Here is a 23,928-nt window from a genome sequence, read left to right as displayed (position 1 = left end):
GTGATTTCTTTTAACTGTAAACCACCCTGAGCCATTTTGGAAGGGCGGTATATAAATCAATCAAACAAAAAAACAAACAAATAAATAAAATATTTGGGCCGACTTAGACTCCATCTTCACAATTACTTCAGTCTCTGTAGTGGAGGTGTGCAGTGATTCGTCTTGTGTGGTTAAGTTGGATCAGTTCCAGTTTGTGACTTCTGAGGATGTAGACAAACGGATTAGAATGGTGCGACCTACCACCTGTTCTCTTGACTCTTACATGACATGGCTTATACTATCTGGCAGGGGGGTTGTTGTAGAAGGCCTTGTAGAGATTATAAATGCTTCTCTGAGGGAAGGCAGTATGCCTCCTTGTCTTAAGGAGGCAATTATTAGACCACTTCTGAAGAAACCTACCTTGGATCCCTCAGAGTTGAGCAACTACAGGCCTGTCTCCAACCTTCCATAGCTGGGCAAGGTAATTGAGAGGGTGGTGGCCTCTCAGATCCAGACAAATTGATTATCTAGACCCATTTCAAACTGGCTTTCGGGCGGGCTATGGGGAGGAAACTGCCTTGGTCAGCCTGATGAATGATCTCCAACTGGGAATTGACAGAGGAAGTGTGACTCTGCTGGTCTTTTGGGACCTTTAGGTGGCTTTCGATACTATCGACCATAGTATCCTTCTGGAGCATCTGAGGGGGTTGGGAGTGAGGGGCACTGCCTTGCAGTGGTTTTGCTCCTACCTCTCAGGCAGGTTTCAGATTATGTCCCTTGGAGACTGTTGTTCTTCAAAATCTGAACTTTGTAATGGTATCCCTCAGGGTTAGGATCATAGGAACATAGGAAACTGCCATATACTGAGTCAGACCTTTGGTCTATCTAGCTCAGTATTGTCTTCACAGACTGGCAGCGACTTCTCCAAGGTTGCAGGCAGGAATCTCTCTCAGCCCTATCTTGGAGAAGCCAGGGAGGGAACTTGAAACCTTCTGCTCTTCCCAGAGCGGCTTCATCCCCTGAGGGGAATATCTTACAGTGCTCACACATCAAGTCTCCCATTCATATGCAACCAGGGCAGACCCTGCTTAGCTATGGGGACAAGTCATGCTTGCTACCACAAGACCAGCTCTCCTCTCTGTATTGTTCTGTATTGAACAGTTGAACAGAAATAAAATTGCCCGAACACCAGAGGCACAAAAGACCAGCTGCTGATTGACAAAATGATTTTAGAAAATTGCAAGAGAAGAAAAACAAATCTAAGTGTTGCATGGATAGAATATCTAAATATTACATGGAACCAAGAAGACAAGGATTGTAGAATAGAACAATATCGGACCTCTGAAAAGTATAAGCATGCATATGTATTCAGTACTTGGTTTGGGCCCCTTTTGCAGCAATTACTGCCTCAATGCGGCGTGGCATGGATGCTATCAGCCTGTGGCACTGATGAGGTGTTATGGAAGACCAGGATGCTTCATTAGCGGCCTTCAGCTCTTCTGCATTGTTTGGTCTCATGTCTCTCATCCTTCTCTTGGCAATGCCCCATAGATTCTCTATGGGGTCAGGTCAGGCGAGTTTGCTGGCCAATCAAGCACAGTACACTGTATACTTTTTGGAGGTCCAATATTGTTCTATTCTACAATCCTTGTCTTCTTGGTTCCATGTAATATTCTAATTTTCTGGGATTGTGGATTTGGGGTTTTCATGAGCTGTACGCCATGATCATCACAATTATAACAAATTAAGGCTTGACTTATCTCGCTTTGCATGTAATGCGTCTGTCTCATATATCAGTTTCACCTTTTAATTTGCATTACTGAAATTAATGGACTTTTGCCCGATATTCTAATTTTCCGAGTTTCACCTGTATCAAGGACAGTGAAGAAGATGCACTTCAAATGGTCAATAACGAGAAACTATTCAACACCAATTAAACAAAGCAGCCCTACAAGAAAGAACAAGTCAAGAACCGAGCAGAAAAATGGAAAAATAAGCCACTGCATGGTCAATATTTGCACAATATAAGTGGAAAATCAGACATCACAAAGACCTGGAAATGGCTTCAGAATGGCAACTTGAAGAAAGAAACAGAGGATTTAATATTGGCTGCATAAGAACAGGCACTTAGAACAAATGCAATAAGAGCAAAAGTTGAAAAATCAACAACAAACAGCAAGTGCTGCCTTTGTAAAGAAGCAGATGAAACCGTGGACCACCTAATCAGCTGTTGTAAAAAGATTGCACAGACTGACTACAAACAAAGGCATGTCAAGGTAGCAGGGATGGTACACTAGAACATCTGCAAAAAATACAAGGTACCTGTAGCCAAAAATTGGTGGGACTACAAAATTGAAAAAGTTGTAGTAAATGAAGATGTAGAAATATTATAGGACTTCGACTACAAACAGACAAACATCTGCCACACAATACACCAGATATAACTGCAGTTGAGAAGAAAGAAAAACAAGTCAAAATAATCGGCATAGCTATACCAGGGAATAGCAGAATAGAAGAAAAAGAAATAGAAAAAATCACCAAATACAAAGATCTACAAATTGAAATTGAAAGGCTGTGGCAGAAAAAGACAAAAATAATTCCAGTGGTAATTGGCACCCTAGGTTCAATTCCAAAAGACCCAGAAGAGCACCTCAACACCATAGGGGCCACAGAAATTACCATCAGCCAATTACAAAAAGCAACTTTACTGGGAACAGCCTATATCCTGCAATGATATCTATAACAGCAACAACATTGATAATTAAATCCAGCCATCCCAGGTCCTTGGGAAGGACTCGATGTCTGTATAAAACAAACCAGTCAATAACACCTATCTGACTGTGTAAACAACAATAACAATAATGTACAGGATCAGGAGGCTGTTCACATGAGCATGCAAAACTGGGCGAAGGGAGTCCAGCCCAGTTTTGCCGCTCATGTGAACCACCAGGATCACACCCGATCCCAGTGGCTACACAGTGGCAAACCCACCTATGTAGCCTCCTTCTAAAATGAGATTAAGAGAGAGAGCGCTCCCTTGACCTCATTTTTTTGATTGTGTGTGTGCTACGGCTGTTTTTAGCCACAAGGAGCACACTTGGGGAGTGTATCCCAGTAATGCACCATGCACTCATGTGGTACATTATTGGGACTCCAGGGGGTGCTGTGCTTCCATGCACCCCAAACCCTGGAGCTATCAGGCGAGCCGCAGCAATTCACCCATCCATGGACAGCTGATCATCTGTGGGGAAGCCAAGCTTAACTCTCCTTACCAGCAGATGGTCCACGAGCTGTCTCACTGATTGTGAGAAGAGCTCTCAGGTGTGACAATCCAAGGCTATGCTCAGCCTCAGTAGATCACTAAACCATATGAACTTCATTAAGTACAACGGATATTTTTTTGGATTCATTTCATAGAACCAGGAATTCTATTTTTTATTTGGACAGATCTGTGTGAATGCTTAAAGCATAACTGCCCACATTCTTCTGAGATCATTCTGAGATCATTCTGACCAATGTGATATACAGGAGGAAGCATGAGCCTCCCATACATGCTTGCTCAGTCTCTCAGAGCAGAGTGATATCTTTGTTACCTTCTTCTCCGATGTGATAATGGATGAGACACAGATCTGAGCTTTCTCTGTGGTGACCACACTCCAACCTCTGCAATTCCCTGCCTACAAAGGTCCATTAAGCCACCTCCTGGCTTGATTTTGTCTACCAAATGAAAACATTTACACAATAGCTTTTCCAGTTACTCAGTGGCTAGAATGGTACCAGCTTATAAATTGTGAGAATTGTTCCTGCTATTCATAATTGTGTGTGTGTGGTGGGGGGTGTTAATGCTTTGAGATTGTATTTTTAGGTTGCATTTCCAAATTAAAATGTTTTAAATGTTTTAAATGTTTTTGTGGGTGACTTTTAGAACATTTATTTGGTATAAAAGCAATTTGTGAATTTATTTTTTAAAGTTCTGTAGTTGGTCTACATACAATCTATATTAGCTGGATCCTAGATTTGGGTGAAATCTTCAATGTATGATCTTCTGTGTATGATCCAACTATGCTGTGTATGAGTAATGTACACATACACTGCCCCTTCCATGAACACAGCTCACCATGAGCAGGAGAAAGACCAATCAGAATCAAGCCGCTCGCCACCCTCCTCGGCTGCGCGGCTCGTTTGCCCTCAGCCTCCACCACACAGGAGCACACGGGACCTGAGGAGCTCACTCCCATTGGCCCCGGCATGCTTCTGGGGCAGGGCCGGAATAGGCGAGCCGGTGGCAAGCCAGCAGCGCACCTGCGCCTGCGCCTGCATCAGTCCACTTCTCTACAGCGAACCCTCCCTCCCATCCCTCAGATATAGACTGGGCTTTGGCTGGTTGCCATTTGGGGCCAGGCAGGAATTTTTGGGGTCTACACCTAATTGGCAGTTGGTGTATGCCTTTTTTTAGCCTGCCTCAGGCTATATCTGTGTTCCCCTGAAGCTAGCTAGAGCGTTGTCTGGAGTGACTCTCATCGTGGGTTGGCAGGTACAGTGCAGTGGGGAGCAGCTAAGAAAATGGGTGTGGCACCTTAGGTAAGCTTTATACATCAAAGGAGGGGGCGGATCCCTTGAGGCTTGACAGATCAGGGATGCTGCTTAACTCCTACTTCTCCGCAGGCGACATCCTTTCTGTATGGCTGTAGAGCATCGGAGGGGTGGCGTTTGCTATCGGAGACCTGACATTAGGTCAGTGAAGAAGGGTGCTCCACGCTTTAGAGCGGAGGAGCCGCCTGGAGCCAAGGTGCTATCGCCACGGTCATAGGCAATGGCGGCCACGGCTGTGGCCTGCCTGCTAGGGACTGCACTGTAGGGGAAGAGGGCCAATCCCAGCCAATATGCCTTGTAGGCACAAGACAATTAAGCCTCAATAAAAATGGCCAATTACATCACAGTAACATCTGCGTGTCTCCTTGGGTCTGGGCGCAAAGGAGATACTAGTGGAATCCTACATATGGAGCAGTGCATAGAGGGTGAGGAGACAAGAATTTAGTGAGGGACTGGATCATCCTCCCCTTTTTTGTTGAAAACGCTATGTATTTTCAATATAAAAAAAAAATAGAAAAATGTATTTATCCATTAATGTCTAAATAATTTCTAAAGAAAGGGGAAGACCCTCTGACCCTGAAAAATGGAAATAGGAAATGTGAGAAAAGAAATTAGATCCATTTAATCAATCCTGGCAAGGTTAAAAAGGAGGAGGATAAAAAAAAAAATTAAGGTGCCTTTGCACGGCTCTAATAGACATGCCAGATCCTTTCTCTCCTTTTTCAACAGTTGTGGTGCATATTCTTGGCAACAGTTCAAAGAAATGAAGTGTTCTTTTTATGGGAATTGTCTTTCGCACAAAAAAAGTAATTAAGGGAATAAAAGAATATGATGTATTAGAAAATGGGAGCCACAACAATCTCCCAAGTAAGCTGCCATGGCTAATTCTTCTTAACACTCATTTAACCGCTTTCAAAAAACATTTCACATGTACAGTCCCTTCGAGGAATTCTCTCTGGTTCTGCCCTATCCAGCTGAGCACGTCAAAACATCTAAGCGCATATTGTGTGTCCTAATGACCAATCTGTTTCCCTTGCAGAGGAAAAGAGGATGGGGAGGTTGTTCGAAAAGCACAAAGGTACAGAGAGTTATCTATTTATAACTTTTATAAGGCCTTGTAAGAGGAGATCTTGGGAACTGGGTGGCTGATTGCGCTTTCTCTGATGTGGACTCTATTAGCATTGGAAGGAATCCTATTACTGACCACTACAAAGCCCTCTGTGGTTTCGTTAAGAACACATTCTTCATGTGGGGAACTCTGTAAAGGGGGAAGGAAAGTAATACTAGTCTGCCAAAAGAAGTGGTGACTTTGTCATAAATAATGCAATAGGAGCTCCTTATGAGTCTTAGCAACAGATCACTTGCTGTGATTAGAAGCTCACTACACCTCCTTCTTTTTAAGTAACTTGAAGTGCCTTGAGAGAGGAACAAGTGGTCCAAGTACGTTTACTGGAAAATGTATTCCACTGAAATAAATCAAAAAGATCTACTTCCATGCTCTAACTGACTCATCCAGGATAGTGTGAGGCTGCAAACTGCAGCTTTCTCACTCCCTGGTATTGCCATTCAACACCGTGCGCTTATTCTCACAAATGTCTGTAAAATAGGCCTGAGATATTGTCAGTGTTATGTTTGATGAAGGAAGAAAAGTGCAGTAATTTTACAGAAGAGCCATTTTATACATGTCTCCTTTTTATGTGAAATTGAAACAGATACTGTGCACACAGCAGCTGCTGGACCTGTGTACTCCCATGAAACATACACCTCTTTTCTAATATGATGGCGGGCATGCTTTTTCCTACACAGAGGTTTGGAGGGGGGGTGGGAGTCACATATGAAGCAACATGAATGCTGGTTTAACAGCCATTCACTCACCAGGGAAAAAGAGAACCCTGGGAAATGTAGTTTTGTGACAGTGGGTTAGGGATCTCAGTACAGAGAATTCAAAACACTGATATAAGCTTATACGTAGTGTAGATGTGCCTTATGAGCAGGCTGTGAATCCATTAGACAGTCTGAACAAGTGTCAGGTACCATCAGGGGTGCAGATTCCCTGCTAAGCATTGTAGCTAAGCATTGTAGCTACTGAGCTCCCTCTCATTTTATTGAACTCCCTCCAAACCTAATAACCCATATCCCCTGTTGTGCCAGCCAGGCACGGTTCTTTTCTTGAGTCCGAGACAAGGAGACACAGATAAGGTGGAAGGTGGATGTATGTTATTTTAATCAGGAAAGGATAAAGAGGTTCCATCCCTTGAAACACACATTATTGGGGATCCCATTGCATTAGGGGATGTGGCTCTTCTTGGCGTTGGTCCGAGGCAAATGCGCGCAAGCCCATTGGTGAGATCCAATTAGCACTTTAAAGGGGCAAATAAACTCCGCTCACTGGTAAATAGATATGCATGAGCAAAGCATGGCCAACACAGGTGTACAGAGAGACAGTATAATGAGCAAGGTTCTCACACAGAACACCAATAAGGCAATGCAGCTAATTATATCACTAACTAAAACAAGGGACTCAAGCAGAGATGAAAGAGAGAGAGAATAGCAATAGCAATAGCAATAGCACTTACATTTATATACCGCTCTATAGCCGGAGCTCTCTAAGCGGTTTACAATGATTTAGCATATTGCCCCCAACATTCTGGGTACTTATTTTACCGACCTTGGAAGGATGGAAGGCTGAGTCAACCTTGAGCCCCTGGTCAGGATCGAACTTGTAACCTTCTGGTTACAGGGCGGCAGTTTTACCACTGCGCCACCAGGGGCTCCTTGCTTTATACAAGCTACTAACTCTCAAGCAAGATGGCTGTCCCATGCCTTCTACACCGGGACTGGCACATGCAATACTCTACATTTCATGGCTGAGATCCTAACAGACACCAAACTTTCCCTCCTCATGATACAATGGTCTTGCACAAGAGGATCTTTTCTTACCATGTCACTACATCTCCCATCAAATGCCTTTCCCCTCAAAATGAGCAAACAAACAAAAAACTGAAGAGTTACCCTTTGTGTACACTCCTATGTCCTAGCCATAAGAATATCTTATGGTGCAGAACAGAGGACCATCGAGCCCACCATTTTGTTTCCTGCAGTGGTCGGCTAGATTTCTCCAGGATGCTCACAAGCAAGGCAAGAAGCCAATAGCCTTTCTCAGCTGTTGCCCTTTCCTGGTATTCAGACATTTATTGCACTGAGCATGGAGGTATCATTTAGTCATCATGACTAGTAGCCACTGATAAGCTTGTCCTCCATGAATTTGTCTAATCCTCTTTAATTAAAGCCACCACCACATCCCATGACAGCCAATTCCATGGAGTCTTAATTTCTGCTTTACGCCATTTGCCATCTGTACAACTAATTATATGTGCCCGTTTCATCAGATGATGCAGTAGCTATAGAGTTATTACATTCCACAGCACCCATCAATGTAGCAAAGAGCATTACACTTGGCAGCTCTTTTGTGTTTCTTCCTGTGCCTAGCTCTTTTCAGTCCTAATAATGTGATTCTTTCTTTGAGCTGCTATGGCCTCAATTTACTCCCACACAACCTCAACAGGATGAACAGAGTTGCAGGACCATGGCACCTGTGTAAGGAAATGTCAACACAGCAGGAATAAAAGGCTGTTTCATCTCAGCAATTGTTCTCTGTTGAGCATAAAACTAACACAGAGCTCAGCTGGTGGTAGTAATCTATATCCATCAGATTTGGATAATAATACCATAGGCAAGTTTATATTGTTGATTGCAACAACAGCCATCTTGAGCTTCGCCAGAGGCTGAACTTAGGAACTCCAGAGTTAGCAATCTGTAGAGCCTGAGCTAAAGGATGGGCCACCTGCGCCTCAGAAGCATCATCTGTCAAGGTTTTGGATGTCGAGAAGAATAGTAATGGCCTGAAGAGGCAAACTAGATTTCAAAAAGATATAGCACATTGACAGAGCATGATCGTCTCAATGGCTATTGATCAACATGGCGAAGGAATTTGTCCTTGCATTTATGGTGTCCTTGAATAGTAGGCTTTGGAAAGTTTTTGGCACATGAGGTTTTCCAATATAAGCCAATCATTCTACACATTACTATTATTACATTAATTATTTAAAATATTTATATGCAATTTTTCAACCAAAGTTCTAAAAGTGCCTTATATAGCAAAATGTATGAGGAAATGGTTCTATGGGCTCATAATCTAATTCTAAATCTAAATCTAACACTAAACTAAATCAAAATAAAACAAAATAAAATAAAATTACAAAGACACCAGCAACACACATTGGAAAGAGGCTGTGCTGGGCTGAATAGGGACAGTTGGTGTCCCCCTGCTAAATTTAAGAGAGACATGACTTTAAGAGATGCCTCTTTGCATAGTTAGAAAGAATATCGTTCAATAGCACATAGAATTATAGAGCCAAAGATCAGCTAGAGTGAGAGTCCACACTTTCGGTCCCCATTTGAAAACTGCTATTTTGGTGACAGGGCCATGATCTGCTAGGGAGAAACAATGTACCCTCACATCTATGTGGGATAGGGCCAATTGCTTGGCATTGACTGTCAACCGTATGGACATATTCAACTGGAAATAGGAAGTGTGATCAAACTGCATCTTTGAACATTCTCTCAGTATCCACATTACAGCACTGCTATATTTACAGGAAAAGATCAAATAAAGGTTAGTCTTTACACTAAATTATGTCTCCTTGTGCATTTAGTTTAAACCATGCCCCATACAGGGTTATTCTGTCTCCAGATATGAAAGCTGAACCATTTTCAAAAAAAATCCACAGACTTAGTAGCCATCCATTTTGAAATGTGCATATTCCTGGAAGGGCATATCGCTCATGATATCATATCATGAAATTTAGAAAGATGCTGCAATCAGACAATGTTCAGGAGTCACATAATGCTACCAATCATCTGCTTTCTGCTCCTGACCTGAGTCTATCAAAGAACAGCAATGGTCCAAAGAATAAGCATTCCTTCCAAGAGAGAATTGTAAGTAAACAGTGGTAATACAGTGTACTTTAGAAAACGCAGTATTTTTCTGCCCCCTGCTCTCCTGAAATCTTAAGTCAATTTTGGCAGGTACTGCTGTATTAAGTGGTCACTCTCCCATAGTGGTCACACACTGTTTTATTGGAATCCTGACAATAGCAACAGAAGAGACAAAATTAACCCTTTGGTACTGAAGGCTAAGAGAGATCTTGTTGCCAGTGGTGGTGAATGCATCAAGAATTTCAAGTTTTCTGCCTCCAGAGGTTAATGGCAATCTGTTGCTGATTTCCCTGGACAATCAGAGTAGCAAACAGTGGTCTTTTTAATGAGCCCCTGAGGACAATGCTGGCATACAAGGCTGCAAAGATCTGGACAAACCAGGGAAACATAAAATGAAAACAACCAAAGACGTTTATTTTCCTAACTCATCAGTTGCAAAGAAAAAAAAATATTTAATAAACCATGAAATGATTCACAGAGTTCTCTGTGTATTATTGTAAGCACAGCTGGGCAATGTAAAAATTGCTTTCTTTTACTTTGTTACTTAGCCCAGTATTGAGTTTTCATCCCAACAAAGCGGTATTTATTTGTCTTCAGTGTATTTATCCTTTTACTACTTCTGCATACTTTTCTGCAATCAGTTTGAATGAGCAACTACTCCACCTGGAGCAGTATTCAAATCCTTCTTGGATTGGGGTGGGGGGAGTGGGGATGGGCAGGGTAGTCACAATGCCAAGGAAAGAAGTGGTGGCGTCTTTTGTACTTAAATATTTCAAATCTACCCACTGAAATCCATGCCAGGTAGATGATACATTTGTGGAGCACAATGACAGTGGGAACAGTTTATTCAGTTGTGGAAGGAGAAGTTTAATTATAATAACATCCAACTGTCTGCTTTTTTTTTTTTTTTTTTGTCCCTTGTAAAGATTGATTATATTTCTGTTTTCTAGTTTCTCCTTTTTCAGTGGCTTTTACATGACACATTTCCTTCTCTTTCTTCAATGTATTCTGGTAAATTAAAATCAAGTTTTTAAAATCCCCACTGAAATCACTGGGACTTAAAGTTGTGAATTATATGGTTAATTTAGCCATTGATTTTTCAGTGAGATATATGCATAACTAATTTTCTCTCAGGGCATGCACTTTATGTGCCACATATATAACCCAATTCAGGAAGGCTACTACAAGAAGGAAAAACCCTTAACCTAGTGCTTATCTTGTGCAAAATTAAATGCGCTTCAGTAAAACCCCTGCTAACTGGGCAAAGAAGCACCTTTTACCGTGGTGATTCTCTTTATATAAAATAGCAGGGGGAGAGTAACTGGCCCTATCCACCCCCAGCACAGTACTTCCAGTGACTGTTGCTGGTGTCTATCTTACATTTCGTTTTAGAATGTGAGCCCTTTGGGCACAGAGAGCCATCTTATTTATTTATTATTTCTCTATGTAAACTGCCCTGAGCTATTTTTGGAAGGGTGGTATAGAAATCGAAATAATAATAATAATAATAATAATAATAATAATAATAATATCCCCTCTGTTGTTTGTAATCGCCATGACCCCACTTTCACAAATACTAAACAAAACAGGCCTCGGATACCAAACATCTAAAACATCAAGTCAAATCAACCAGCTGCTGTACATGGATGATCTGAAGTTGTATGGAAAGTCCCAGTCAGAAATCGAATCACTGCTAAACACTGTCCGTATATTCAGTAGCAATATAGCAATGGAGTTTGGACTAGACAAGTGTGCTGCATTAATAATGAACAGAGGAAAAATAAGAAAAACAGAAGGAATCGAACTGCCCAATGAAAGCAAGATCAAGAACCTGGAAGAGAAAGAACATTACAAATACTTGGGCATTCTCCAGGCTGATAACATCGCACACACTGAAGTTAAAAGAAAAATTGGAAGTGAGTACATCAGGAGAGTTAGAAAAATCCTCAAGTCCAAACTCAATGGCAGGAACACCATACAAGCCATAAACACCTGGGCTATACCTGTTATCAGATACACTGCAGGAATAATAGACTGGACCCAGGCAGAGCTAGAGACGCTAGATCGTAAGACCAGGAAAATAATGACCATCAATCATGCTCTGCACCCCCGCAATGATGTCGATAGGCTATACCTCCCTCGCAGCTCAGGTGGAAGAGGAATGCTGCAAGTCCATCAAATAGCAGAGGAGGAGAAAAAAGGCCTTGAAGAAAATATCAAGGACAGTGAAGAAGATGCACTTCAAATGGTCAATAATGCGAAACTATTCAGCACCAATGAAAGAAAGCAGGCCTACAAGAAAGAACAAGTCAAGAACCGAGCAGAAAAATGGAAAAACAAGCCACTGCATGGTCAATATTTGCACAATATAAGTGGAAAATCAGACATCACCAAGACCTGGAAATGGCTTAAGAATGGCAACTTGAAGAAAGAAACAGAAGGTTTAATACTGGCTGCACAAGAACAGGCACTTAGAACAAATACAATAAGAGCAAAAGTAGAAAAATCAACCACAAACAGCAAGTGCCGCCTTTGTAAAGAAGCAGATGAAACCGTGGACCACCTAATCAGCTGTTGTAAAAGGATTGCACAGACTGACTACAAACAAAGGCATGACAAAGTAGCAGGGATGATACACTGGAACATCTGCAAAAAATACAAGCTACCTGTAGCCAAAAATTGGTGGGACCATAAAATTGAAAAAGTTGAAGAAAATGAAGATGTCAAAATATTATGGGACTTCTGACTACAAACAGACAAACATCTGCCACACAATACACCAGATATAACTGTAGTCAAGAAGAAAGAAAAAGAAGTCAAAATAATCAACATAGCTATACCAGGGGATAGCAGAATAGAAGAAAAAGAAATAGAAAAAAATCACCAAATACAAAGATCTACAAATTGAAATTGAAAGGCTGTGGCAGAAAAAGACCAAAATAATCCCAGTGGTAATTGGCGCCCTGGGTGAAGTTCCAAAAGACCTTGAAGAGCACCTCAACACCATAGGGGCCACAGAAATCACCATCAGCCAATTACAAAAAGCATCTTTACTGGGAACAGCCTATATTCTGCGTCTATATCTATAACAACAGCAACAACATTGACAATACAATTCTCGCATCCCAGGTCCTTGGGAAGGACTCGATGTCTGGATAAAACAAACCAGTCAATAACACCTGTCTGACTGTGTAAAATAATAATAATAATAATAATAATAATAATAATAACAAGCTACCTGTAGCCAAGAATTGGTGGGACCATAAAACTGAAAAAGTTGAAGGAAATGAAGATGTAAAAATATTATGGGACTTCCTACTACAAACAGACAAACATCTGCCACACAATACACCAGATATAACAGTAGTCGAGAAGAAAGAAAAACAAGTCAAAATAATCGACATAGCAATACCAGGGGATAGCAGAATAGAAGAAAAAGGAATAGAAAAAACCACAAAATACAAAGATCTACAAATTAAAATTGAAAGGCTGTGGCAGAAAAAGACCCAAATAATCCCAGTGGTAATTGGCGCCCTGGGTGCAGTCCCAAAAGACCTTGAAGAGCACCTCAACACCATAGGGGCCACAGAAATAACCATCAGCCAATTAAAAAAAGCAGCTTTACTGGGAACAGCCTATATTTTGGGACAATATCTATAATAACCAACAGTATTGATGATAAAATTCAGCCATCCCAGGTTCTTGGGAAGGACTTGATGTCTGGATAAAAGAAACCAGTCAATAACACCTGTCTGACTGTGTAAACAAGAAATAATAATAATAAAGAATAGTACCTCTATCACATTTGTAGCCTGTCCTTCTTCCAAGGAGCTCAGACCAGTTTACATGAGTGTGAAGAAGAGACTTTCTATTTAGGATAAGCCATTAAAGGGTTAATTTCTGTTTCCCTCCTAAACACCCTGTTGCACAAAGGAATGGTTGGTGCTGCAAGCTCCTCTGTCAGTTACATTTGGGCCTAACAACCAGCAGGTACCTGAAGCGGGGGTGGGGGGGTCTGGTCAACTAAGAAACATTCACTTCCTCTTGGTTAAGTTTGAGTCCTTAGAGAGAGACAACACAAACTCTTCTGGGTCTGTCCCTGATGCTGAAACTATGAAGAAAAGCTATGTGAGCAATCCTCTAGTCTAAATGTACAGTCCTGGGAGTTCACAAAAATTGTTTTATTTTACTTTTCATGCTTGTACCTCCGGTGACTGTTGCTGGTGTCTATCTTATGTTTTTTTTAGATTGTGAGCCCTTTGGGGACAGGGATCCATTCTATTGATTGATTGATTGATTGATTATTTCTCTATGTAAACCACTTTGGAAACTTTTGTTAAAAAGCGGTGTATAAATATTTGTTGTACTTTTCTTCTCAACAATTAATCCTCTGTTCCTGCTTTTGCAATAAAAGTAAATTGTTATGTTGTGGTGAACTGTTGGTGACTGAGTGCTCTGAGGAGTTCACTATCTCGTAGGCCTGCCACTCGAGCAAGTTAATCTTTGGGCACCCAAGGGTGGGGAATAGGGGTGTGCAATTCAGGAATTCGGTGATTCGGTTCGGGACCCGAACCGAATCACCCCTGTTCTGTTTTGTGCCCGAATATGGGCCACCCGAATCACCCTTGATTCGGTTCGGATTCGGATTTAATCTGAATCCGAATCTGAATCAATTCAGGGGGTAAAAAATGTGCCCAGGGGCAAAATTTTGGTGCGGGGTGGTAGTGCCCAATGGGTGGAGTCTACCACCCCAATTTCAGAGGAATTGGGCAAAGGGCTGATTTTTGGGGAATTTTTGAAGTTTTAGTGACTTTGGGGCAGTTTGGGGGCATAGCATGGGATCTGGGCAAAAGGAGTGGGGTGGCGTGGTAGTGCCTAATGGGTGCAGGCTACCACCCCAATTTCAGGGGGATTGGGCAAAGGGGTGATTTTGGGGGAATTTCTGAAGTTTTCATGTCTTTGGGGCATATTGGGGCAGAAAGTGGGTCCTGGGGCAGAATAGTGGTGTGGGGTGGTAGTGCCTAATGGGTGGAGGCTACCACCCCAATTTCAGGGGGATTGGACAAAGGGCTGATTTTTTGAGAATTTTTGAAGTTTTAGTGACTTTGGGGCAGCTTGGGGGCAGAAAGTGGATCTGCCCCAAAAGAGTGGGGTGGGGTGGTAGTGCCTAATGGGTGGAGGCTACCACCCATCCCCAATTTGAGAATGATTGGGCAGAGGGGTGAATTTTGGTGAATTTCTGAGGTTTGTCTTCATAAGGTGAAGTGTGCTAAATTGATTACTTCCTCATATTCATAGTAGTAGAGAGTGTGAAAAAGTGAAAGTGAGGTCATGAGAGTTGTCTAATTGAAAAAAATCTCATTTGCTATGATAGAATGAGAATTCACACCTCAGAATTCCTGGCTCCAGGAAGGCATTTAGGAAATTTATCCCATTTCTTGATGTATGGAGAAATAGATTCCTGTACCAGATATGGAGAAATAGATTCCTGTACCAGATCTTCTGATGATGTTTCCCAGTGGTTTCATGTAGATGTTAAAGAGCATTGGAGACAATATGGAGACTTGTGGAACTCCATATAATAACTCTTGCTTTGCAGAGCAACAGTCTCTGAGCAACACCATCTGGAATCTACCTGAGAGCTAGGAACGGAACCACTGTAGAACAGTACCACTGAATCCCAACTCCCTCAGAAGCATACCATGGTTGATGGCATTAAAAGCCGCCGAGAGATCCAAAAAGATCAACAGAGTCACAATCCCTCTGTCAATTTCCAATTGGAGATCATCCATCAGGACAACCAAGGCAGTCTCAACCCCATAGCCTACTTGAAAATCAGTTTGCAATGGATCTAGAGAATCAGTTTCCTGTTCCTGTTTGCTAACTGAGCAAAGAGGCACCTTTTAAAAGTGGTTATTCTCTTTATTTAGCGGGGGAGAACAACTGGCCCTGTCCATCCATGCCCAGCACAGCATCCCTCCAGTGGCTGTTGCTGGTGTCTATCTTATGTTTCTCTTTTAGATTGTGAGCCCTTTGGGGACAGGGAGCCATTTTATATGTATATTTATTTATATCTATGTGTCATAAACCTGTCAGGCTAATCTAGAGCTATATATCAGCAGCTGGAGCATGAAGTAGGCAAAGGGTCAAAAGGAGAATGTCAGAGCCAAGCAGTAAGCAATTTCCAAACCAAAGCCAGTCCGAGTCATTACAATATCCAGCCGGTCCAACCAAGTCCAAGTCAAATTCCACAAACAGAGTCCAAATGGTCCAGAGTCAAAGCACAAGCCAAAACAAGCAGGAACACAGCTGGGTTGCTCACCAAAGTACGACGTTGCTACCAGCAATGCGGCTGAGGGGATGACATCTTAAATAGGCTGAAGCCATGTACTTTCAGTCATGGGTCCCTGACTCAGCAGCTCTTTCATTTTAGTCGAGCCGTTCTGCGTGTGCGTCTCCTTATCTCCTCCTGTCTCTTTGTCTGATGCCTCTCTACAGCTGAGATTGGCTGTACCTCCTCCACAGCAGCTGTCATACTAGGCTCTGTTTCTTTTTCAACATCCCGTGAGTCAGTCCCACTTGCCTCTGCAACTTCTTGCCGTTGAGGTTGCTGCACTCCCTCCTCCGCTGTCACACTGCCTGTCTCCTCCTCATCCCTGGAGTCCAATAGCATGCCCATGGCACTATGTAAACCACTTGAAGAAGCAAGATAGAAAAAGTATTGACACTTTTGAACTTTGGTGCTGGAGAAGACTTTTGAGGATACCATGGGCAGCCAGGAAAACAAACAAATCAATCATAGAACAAATCAATCCAGAAATTTCACTCGAGGCACAAATGACCATGCTCAAACTATCATACTTCAGACACATTATGCAAAGTCTGAGCTGCCTTGAGAAGTCCATAATGCTGAGAAAAGTTGAAGAAGAGGACTACCAGCAACAAGGTGGACGGACTCAATTACGACAGCAATGAATGCTCCACTGAGAGACCTTAAAGGCCAAGTTGAAGACAGATCATCCTGGAGAGAATCTATCTATGTGGTTGCTAAGAGTCGACACCGACTTGACAGCACTCACTCAAGCAATCAATCAAACCACTTTGGGAACTTTTTATTCCCCAAAGCAGTATATAAATATTCATTGTTGTAACCTGAAACCTTTCCAAGGCTTCTTGGAATCCTATTGGATCCAATAACCTTCTTGGACAGGCCTATCTAATGGGTCCCTCATCCCTGCAAAGGTGGGTTGTGGTTGCAAGTCCTACCTTAACCAGCTCATTTTCCATCCATGACAATGGGGAAATAACAGGAGTCTGCACCCACAGAACACCATGCTGATCAGAATAAAAGACGAAATCGAGCATGTGACCAGCAACATACATTGGTTGAGAGACCACCTGGGATATACTCCCGAGCCGTTCCCTCAGCGATGGATAGTTATAATCTCCAATCTCCCCTGGCTGGGCAAGGTAATCGAGAGGGTGGTGGCTAACCAGCTCCAGGCGGTTTTGGAGGAAACTGATTATCTAGACCCATTTCAAACTGGCTTTAGAACGGGCTATGGGGTTGAGACAGCCTTGGTTGGCCTGATGGATGACCTTTACCGGGGAATCAACAGAGGGAGTGTGATTCTGTTGGTCCTCTTGGATCTCTCAGGGGCGTTCGATACCATCGACCATGTTATCCTTCTGGGTCGCCTGGGGGAGTTGGGAATAGCGGGTACTGCTCTGCAGTGGTTCCGTTCCTATCTCTCGGGTAGATCCCAGATGGTGGAGCTTGGTGACAGTTGATTCTCAAAGCAGGAGCTGTTATATGGAGTCCCTCAGGGTTCCATTCTTGCACCAATGCTTTTCAATATCTACATGAAACCACTGGGTGAGGTCATCAGGAGGTTTGGTGCTGGGTGTTATCAGTATGCTGATGACACCCAAATCTACTTCTCCTTCCCTTCTTCAGGAAATGGCACTCACTCTCTAAATGCCTGCCTACAGGCAGTAATGGGCTGGATGAGGGAGAACAAATTGAAGCTGAATCCAAGCAAGACGGAGGTGCTCATTGTGGGGGCTCAGAATCTGAGGAGTAAGTTAGATCTTCCTGTGCTGGATGGGGTTACACTCCCCCAAAAGGAGCAGGTGCACAGCTTGGGAGTACTCCTGGACCCAGGCCTCACCCTGGTTTTTCAGGTGGAGGCCATGGCCAGGAGTGCTTTCTATCAGCTTCAGCTGATTTGACAGCTGTGCCCATTCCTGGAGGAGGATGATCTCAAAACAGTGGTGCATCAGCTGGTAACCTCCCGGCTTGACTATTGCAATGTGATCTACGTGGGGCTGCCTTTTTACATAGTTCGGAAACTTCTATTAGTTCAGAATGCGGCAGCCAGATTGGTCTCTGGGGTAACCCGGAGAGATCATATTACGCCTATTTTGAAACAATTGCACTGGCTGCCGATATGTTTCCGGGCAAAATACAAAGTGCTGGTTATTACCTTTAAAGCCCTGAACGGCTTAGGCCCAAGTTACCTTAGAGAGCGCCTTCTTCTGCGTGATCCCCACTGCACATTAAGGTCATCTGAGGAGGTTCGTCTCCAGTTACCACCAGCTCGTCTGGTGGTGACTCAGAGGTGGGCCTTCTCTATAGCTGCTCCGGGGCTGTGGAATCCACTCCCTGCAGAAATCCGCAATTTGAATGCTCTATTAGCCTTCAGGAGAGCGCTTAAAACGTATTTGTTTGGCCTGGCTTTCCAGGGTTTTTAATTCTCTTTTAATGGTCTAACCTGATGTTGGGGCTTTTAATCACTGTAATTGTTTAATTGTTGTTTTAAAATGTTTTTAAATTGTTAATTGTTATTACATTGTTTTTAATTTGTTTTAGCTCTTTACTGTTTTAGTGGTTTGTTTTAATTGTAAACCACCCTGAGCCAATTTGGAAGGGCAGTATACAAATCAAATCAAATAAATAAATAAATAAATAAACCTGGTCCCATAGTGAACATTGAAGTGTAATGCCAACAGGACCTAAATCCTGTTTCAATGCAAGGAGTTCAGCTTGGCTTGATAGACCTAAAGGTCATTCTCATGACCAAAATGGGGAGGGTTGGTGGGGAGGCCAGCTCCTCCCTACCTCCCTGCACACAATCAACCCTCCCATTAGGCTCTGCCTTTCCCTGCAATACACAATCGCAGAGCCACAGCGAGCAGGAGAACTGGGAGACGGAGGAGAGCCAGGAGCCTGCAGGCAGCCCGAGCATGCACACAACTGGGGGTAGAAAGGTGTGCTTGCATCCGTCTACCTCAGTAATAGCTCTGGGGAAACACTCTGGCTACCTAGCAGGCCAGGGCCAGGACTGGGCCCAATCCCAATGCTCCACATGAGCAGCTCTACCTGGGCTAGCCCCCTAGACTTTCATTCCATTCCTTTGCACATGATGTGCTCCAAGGAGTCCGTGTGAGCTCTCCCGGGGTCATTGGCAGCCAGTGTTTGCTTCTGGCTGTTTATTTCCCTTTCTCTCCCTCCATCAAGGGAGAGGAAGGGAAATAAATGCAGCCAAAAGCAAGTTCTGGCTGCCAATGAGTTTGGGAGGGCTCACATTGGTTCTGTGGAGTCTGGTCCTTGCCCACTTTTGGGTAACATCACATGCAATGGGTGCTTCGGCAGCCCTTTCCATTGGCGGCCCATGTTCTTTGAACCCGTTTGCTCAATGGTGCCTCCGCCCTTATCCAGATGCAAATCCATATCTGGATGTTCATTCACATTTCATCTACAAGATGGAACCATGTATCCATATGTATCCATTCCTTTGCTGGGAAAATAAATTTGGGCATTATCTGCAGATGGAGTATACTGAGACAATGGTCGTAATACTTAATAATTGTAGTGGTACTGAAATGCTGGCATATCTCAAATAGCTATACTTACATGCCTTGTCAAATGAGCTCTCGAAAACTTTCTGGCTGACCATGTTCACCTTTAATTTAATTTTTAAACATATAGGAAACACAATTGTAGTGCTTCTCATTAACTGTGGAATCTTATAGTCATAATTTTGATACACAACATTACTTACCAATTAGCTTGTCTTGTTCATTTAAATTTCTTCGCTCATATTTTAATGGGAGCTAATGATGCCTTTGTTGACTTATTTAATGTTATGTAAATGTGGCTATAAACTGTGAAGGGTTTAAGAAACAGTCTTGTTTTTGCTTACTCGTCAGTTTTTGAAGTGCTTGTTGGTATTCTCACAGGCTGCAAGCGTCATATTGATGAAGAAATGCAACTAAAGAGACAATAATCATAATACTAATAAGTTTGGAAAATAAGCAGCAAAAGCTATTTAAAAGGTGAAATATGATTTCCTCCTGTACACGCCATAAACTTTAGAATGTACTGTATATATGACTCCAACTATAGGATAATTTATAGAACTTTGGCAGTATTAATTATGTAAGTTGGGAATGGCTTACTATCAAAAATAATGTGCAGAGGTCTGATGCAGAGGCCTGACTAGTGCATAACATGTTTGTCTGTATGGAATTTTATATTGATGTTGGCTAAATACCTGTGTAAATGGTACGTGGGCTATCATACTACAGTGGATTCTCTTCCCCTGGTAACTCATCAAATTTTAAACATGAAAATTTTCAAAAAGCCCAGAAACATTCTCAGTTTAGGATATTTTTAAATGACTGGGTTTGAATTAGTCTTGGAAAACATGAATTCCATACAGATTTCAATACGATAATGAACATTTTATTTCTAAATATCTGATCTCAAAGGACCTGGAGCAATCAGCTTAGACATTCATCATAACACATAGCTAGATGAATTTTATTTTATTTTATTTTTTTAAAAAAATAGCCATATGTAGGCTGACTCATCAGTTATGTGATAATGCATTGTAATGGATATATTTTAAAAATGACTTTGTAGAAAATGACTGACATTCCAAGGAAGGGCTGGTGCAGTGAACACAAAGCATGCGCTTCAGGGGAGGGGTGGCTTTTATTGCTCTCCCTTTCCCTCAGCCCTTGTCATAAATATGAAAATATGTTCCTGAGGTCTGAACAACCCACAGGGGCATACTGTAAGCGGACATGAAAATCACCCTCCCCCTGCACGTGCTGCACATTCGCTGCACCAGCACTTCCTCAATTTGGATGTCTGCCAATATGTCCCATTTGGATCATGTTCAGCAAAATCTTGGTTAATGTTTTTCTTACCGTTTCGGAGTTCTAGAGACAATTCAGCTTGATAAAGTCTGTGTGGCTCTCCACTCAGTGGAATGTTCTTTGTTGTCCATTCCCAGTGTTTTACTGGCTTCTACAGGACTGGCAATTGAGAAGTATTGAAAACATTCTGAAGCTGAATATGGCAGTAATTTGTGTGAGATGTACTCAGGATCACATGTTTACACTTAAAAGCCACTTTCCTTGCTAATGAGTAGAAATGCGGGGAGAGAAAGTTTCCTGAAACACTGTGGCAAGGGATATGCAGTCTGTTGAGCTTCGTCTTATTTCATTCACAGATAGTACTTTGAGATGCATTTAAAACATGCACCAAGAACGTTTAAATATTTCAATATTCATTACTGCTATTCTTTCTTTCATTTCCAGCCACTATGCATGCATGATACTTGTATCTATGAAGATCTACTGTACACTGGCTGTTAATATGAGCATTACCACAATCCTCATTGAAATAAGGGTCAGCTTTTAGCTTCTTATTCCTGTTTGGTTTTATCCATAGAAACATTAAGAATATTTAACACTCAGAAGATAAAGTACCGCATCCCATATGATGTCAAGAGCTCATGTGATGGAAAAGGCATTGTAAAAGAATGTGGGTGTGTAATTGTCTCTTGTCTTTCAAAAATACTTACTCTTTCTCACTGCACAGTTTTAGCTGGTAACACAGCTGGTAACACAGATATTTGGTAGTGTAAAAATCCTGGATGTTATTTTATTTTATTTTATTTAAACCCTTGCTAAAGTTTGGTGTTCTAAAGCAGCATTCACACCTATAGTTTTCTATCATTATAACTATCCCAGACCAGAACCTACACATATTATACTTTCTAGTTTAACTGCCTCACTTCTATGCTGTCTGTATCTACATTTTATCAGCAGCATAACAGCTCCAATTCATTCCCTATTTTTCAAAGCCGAAACATTCTCCCTTTCTTTCCTCTTAAGGAATGCCATTAGACCAGACTTTTCCTTTACTCCATTTTCAAATTATGCCCTTCCTTCACAGAGCTCAAGCCAGTGTGCATAGTTCTCCGCCACTTTCCTTTCACAACAACCCTGTAAAGTAGGTGACTGGACCAAGGTCACCCTGTGAGTTTTATGGTGAACTTATTCCAGCTCTCCCCAGTCTGATGCTCCAACCACTACACCATGCTGACTCACTGAGCTTTTGGAGAATAAAATGTTAGAGGCTTCAGAGGGTCTGCATACTCCAGACAAAACCAGGAGTTCCTCTATTTCATCTGTAGCTACTGGAAAGTTTGCTAAGAAAGCGTTGCCATTTTTGTCAACAGTAAAGCAATATTTTGTTTTATTTTTAAAGCAAAATGAACTCCCATCAGTTTTCAATAATGATGGAGCATTATCACAAAGCAAGAAGTTTCACAAATAATTTAGTTTCAAACTTCTCTCCCCCATGGAGCAAGAATCAGCCCTAAAAGTACATGGAGTCTATGTGTGATTTCCCCCCCTTCATTATTCTCATAGATATAGCTAATCTTTATACAGCATGCTCTCTTTAAATTTCCTGATTGGTTGCTCTGTTTCATTTCCTTTTTTAAAAAATGAAAAAATGGGGGCTAAACGGTAACAGCTTGTTCCTTGTTGAATGAGTTGCGGCCCATAAGTGAGCAAATGGCATTTATCTAAATAAATGAAATATTATTCTGGGCTCAACAAAAGTGCTTGATGGGCTGAGACTAATCGTTAGGAAATGAATGGTGTTTGTTAGTGTTTGAGGGCAGACAAGAGATTCAGTTCACATTAGTATTTTTCAGAGAGCGCCAATATAAATGTACAAGACTCTAAGTTACAGAGCTTGTTATTGTTATCAGATGATGGGTGGAAGGGAATACAGCATTATGCAATGCAAGTTTCTTTTTCATTTTTAAAAAAATTTGGCGTGGAAATCAACAGTCTCCATCACATATTTTTAAAACTCTAGTTAAACATACACTGGACATTCTCTGATGGAAGAGGAAAGAAAAATAAACACTCAGTGCCAGATTTTTCTGGAGGTGCTAAGCCCCTAAAACTCTAGATTGTTGTAATACAGCCACAGCATTTAACAGATCTGCCAGCAGCCACAAAGATATGCAAAGCTGGAGCAGTCCTTATCAGGGTTGGGAAAGCTCCTGAATTTGTACAATGTACAACACTGGTTTCCATACTTTGTTTTCAGGGCATCCTTTCTACATTGACTTTTCTGCCAGGAAATCCCTGTGTGTCTGCTGTGTGATAGAACAGAGTGAGATGAAAGATGCACTCTAAGTGGTAGATCTCTGGGTGATTTGCAAGGATTGTCATTGCTATCAGGTTGTACTCGGGAATGAGTAGTCTACCATGTACTCTGAGCTGTACGTGGTAGTGTACACGTACGAGTGCCACGTACTCGCTGTACGTGGTAGAGTACACATGATGTATATCATTTTTAATTGTTAAAATTTCTTGGTTTGTTTTATTAACTGCCTAGAGTAGAGATGTTGGTAGAGGGCAGTATACAAATATGTTAAATAAAATGTATGTGGTACTCTGGGATGCACATCAGGGTGTATGGGTGATTTGCAAGGGTTGTTGTTTAACTACAGCATTTTTTTTTAGAAAGCAATGACATTTAGGGCATTTAGCAAGGCATTTTAGAAAATTAGGTTGCTGAAATGAAGAAAGCTTGGGGTGAAATCGGGAGAAGATTTGCTATGTGAAAGGACTGTGGACTCAGTTCCAGTAGTGAAAACAAATACCTGGGCTGAACAGGTACTCAGAGGTATGCTGTGTAGGGGAAGAACGGCAGTTCAGTCCCCAAATAGCAAAGCAAAACCAGTTTGGTGAGAAAGCAGCAAAGCAAGAGGTCTGTAAACAGTTCTTCAGTACTGAAGAACTACAAGGATTTTTTTTTTTTTTTAAGGTTACAAACGAATGTGAAAAAGTCTACAGCTTAATTTCGGCTGTAGCTCATGGCTGAAGAGACAGACCAAAACAAACAGCCATCTCTGAAGAAACAAAATGAAGACTAATACTGGAAGAACAAAGAGGGGAGGCGTCCAGCACTTTTATCCATGACCCTAAATGTGCCTCCCAGTGGTCACTATCAGACATTGCAGCTGAGAGCTGATGCTG

This window comes from Hemicordylus capensis, chromosome 2 (genome assembly GCF_027244095.1).
Source record: "Hemicordylus capensis ecotype Gifberg chromosome 2, rHemCap1.1.pri, whole genome shotgun sequence".
In the NCBI taxonomy this organism is placed as follows: domain Eukaryota; kingdom Metazoa; phylum Chordata; class Lepidosauria; order Squamata; family Cordylidae; genus Hemicordylus; species Hemicordylus capensis.
This window is presented reverse-complemented; position numbering follows the sequence as displayed.